This window comes from Vipera ursinii (genome assembly GCF_947247035.1).
Source record: "Vipera ursinii genome assembly, chromosome: 1".
NCBI classification, from domain to species: Eukaryota; Metazoa; Chordata; class Lepidosauria; order Squamata; family Viperidae; genus Vipera; species Vipera ursinii.
In genome coordinates this window covers 143,100,855-143,104,068 of record NC_139512.1, presented here as the reverse complement: position 1 = coordinate 143,104,068, position 3,214 = coordinate 143,100,855, and the positions used below count along the sequence as shown (strand labels likewise).

The window sequence follows — 3,214 nt, the reverse complement described above, 5'->3', positions numbered from 1 at the left end:
AAGCTATAAAGGAAAGTATTTTGTTATGAAACAGGGATGAAGAATCTGTGTCTCACCAGATGTTTTATAAACTGTCAACATCCCTAGCCATTGCTCATGTTAATTAGAGCTGCTGGGAATTTTAGTTGAGACCACCAATTTCTCCACTCCAATTACACATGAACATGAGATACTTGTGAAACTCACAATTACTTAGCAACTCTTTCATTTTTCATCCATCCATCCATCCTGTATCATCCTGTATTTATCTCCATTGATCAATCAATCGATCAATCAATCCATCCATCAATCCATCCACCTATCTTACACACACACACATACACACACACACACACTCATACATGTTATATACAGATATAGTAAAACAAATGCTAAAAAAGTTCAGAAGACTTTACTGCCAACAGCAGTTTTATTGATTAAATTTAACTTCAGTACAAAAGGTATGGAGTTGGGGGTTCATACACCACAGCGTTCATTTTGCCACTTGGATGAATACTTTGCTTTTCGTTCAGCACTCCCTCAAACATTGATTGATTGATTCATTCATTCAGTGTCTGGGGCTGTCCATCTCAACAAAAGAGTCTGGGCGGGGAATAATTTTAAAACAAATTTAAAACAATTCCAATCACTAACAAAATAATCAAAATACCCAGCACCTGAGAAAAATATTCCAATCAACAGCCAAGAGAGCATAGCCAAGGGATGGGACCTTTCATACACTCAGAATCTCAGCCTTGGACACAGAATCAGATCTTTAAGGCCTTATGAAAGATGACAGAGGTGGGGCTATTGTGATCCAGAACAGTTTAGGTCCTTAGCATTAATAAAAGCTTGAGAAGTTAGGTCCAGCTTTAAATTTATTTTTCAAAACCTCGCTTTTGTCCTTTATTTTAATCATTTAATTTTTACTGCAGAAATGCTACCACTTAACGCACAATCTGATTGCCAACATTCTTTTTAATACTTGCTTCTTATAAGCTCATAAGTCGGTATGTTCTTAGATGTTTTTTATTAGAATATGTCTTTTGTAAAAATTTTCTTGGTTTTGCTCTTGAATTTTCCTTTGTTAAAGCTAAGTTATAAGCACAAAGAATTGCATTTTCTTATCCATATGAACCTCTTCCTGAAATGGCCCCCTTTTCTAGCTTGTCTGTTTTGTTTTTTTAAAATAAGAAAATATGGTCACCTTACTTACAGCCAGTCACTTTAGCATTGGTGGCATATGGTTTCTAAAATTTCTCTACAGGTTCCCAACAGTTTTCAAGGTACTGGTAAAATTCCAGCACTATTAGAATACAAGACCTCTTTGTGGCTTTTAGGGAACCAGCAAATTCCTAGGACCAACTCAGAGGTTTAGACTCTTGGTCTCTAGCAGGTGTGCCCCAAAAGATTCAGGAGCAAAGAGCTGATCTTTGTAGAGCTGAAAAAAGATGTGAAAGTGCTAAAAGATGAGAGGACTGCAGCTCCTGTGGGATGTATCATAGCTCTATACTGGGTGGAGATTCAGCGTGGCTTAATTATTATTCCACACAGTGAAGAACAGCTCGTTTAAAGACAAAATACAGCTCTGACCTGAATACCCATTTCTTGGATTTTGCCTCACTTTGTCTCTTGCCCCTCCTCTGGATTCATCACCTAATTGTTTACTGCTCTTGATATGTGCCTGGCCTATTTAACCAGGAGCACGGTCCAGAAGGCTGCTCATCTTCTACCTCTGAAAAAGCTTGAGATGACTTATTTCTGGCTGTGGAAGATTTATAGCCTGCTCTCTTACATTTTAGCAGCCAGCCAAGTCAGCCCAGAAAAATGAGCTTTGATTTCACAAGCCTTGATAATTAGGGGTAGGCAACCTGTGGCATTCCAGATGCTGCTGGAGTGCACTCTCTGAATTGATTCAGGCAGCTGGTTGAAAGCACTAGGGCAGGGGTAGGCAACCTTGGCTCTTTTCTGACTCGTGGACTTCAACTCCCAGAATTCCTGAGCCAGCCGGCTCAGGAATTCTGGGAGTTGAAGTCCACGAGTCAGAAAAGAGCCAAGGTTGCCTACCCCTGCACTAGGGAATTGCAGTGTGGTTCTCTGTAGACATCACAACATTATGCATTAATACACATATTCTCAATTTACTTGGGACTCTGGATATCACACAGGATTTTTGTTGTCGTTGTTTAGTTCCTTCAGATCTGATGGACATTATTTCATGAGGACAGTTTGCCAGTTTGGAGTTTTGGAAGCTTGGGTTTGTGTCATCAGAGGTAATATTTAGCAGGCCTCTTTTTTTTTTTTAATCTCCTTCAGTTTTCCCAAGCATAAGAGTCCTCTCTAATGATTCTTCCTTTCACCTTATGTGTTGTGTCAGAAGTTAAATGGGAGTGGTTTTCCTTAGGCGGGAAAACCCGGTGCAGTCATTGGTTGTTGCATTCTCGGCGGGAGATTCTGAGCCGGGGATTGGTTATTGTTTAAAGTTACTTTAGTATATAAATACGGGGTCTAACGGTTGCTAGCCAGTTGACCTATGTGCATTCAATAAACGTCTTTTGCTAACAACCTCACTGTCAACGCTCGTCATTCCGAACTTAACATTATGTATCCAAAATATCTCACCTTTAGATAAATTTTAATGCTTCTGGTAAGCAATGAGGTCTGTGTATTTATGCCCACCCCCGCTTTATCATTGTTTTCTTCAGTAAAGCTTTGCCTTCTCTGTCTTTTCAATCATTTCATAAATCTTTCATAATAGATTCTCCAGATTTCTGTAATGTTCTTGCATAATTCTCTTGTCGTTCCCACTTGCTTATTAGGCTCATTTTCTTTGCATCGCTTATTTATAATAAATAAAAAATATATATTCTTATTCTTTTCTGGAACTCAGTGTTTAGCTGAGTAATTTTTCCTCTTCCTGTTGCTTTTTGCTTTCTGCCTTTCTTCAACCATTTTCAACATATCGGCAGATGGCCTTCTGCTTTTTTTTTTTTGCGTTTTCAGAATATTTTTGTTTGCTTCATAATTAATGATGTCACAAATGTGTCCAAAATTCTTCAGTCTGCTCATCAGATCAGATCCATTAAAGCTACTCTTTATTTTCACCATATAATTATACAGGATATTACATCGTGGTGGTTTGATGATTTTATTTGTTTTCTTTAGTTGCAAGAAAGAGCTCATAATCTGAGCTGTAGATATGCAGTACCATTTATTGATTATTATTTTTTGCTGA

At 38.1% G+C, this 3,214-nt stretch overlaps 1 long non-coding RNA gene across 1 annotated transcript; it reads right to left on the bottom strand.

Moving 5' to 3' along the window:
- Positions 1–2,161: 2,161 nt before the first annotated feature.
- On the bottom strand, positions 2,162–2,817 carry LOC310632965. The gene is made up of 2 exons (XR_014490955.1): positions 2,579–2,817; positions 2,162–2,339 (listed from the first exon to the last, which is right to left on the bottom strand). It is a non-coding gene; the product is annotated as an uncharacterized lncRNA (long non-coding RNA).
- Positions 2,818–3,214: the final 397 nt, after the last annotated feature.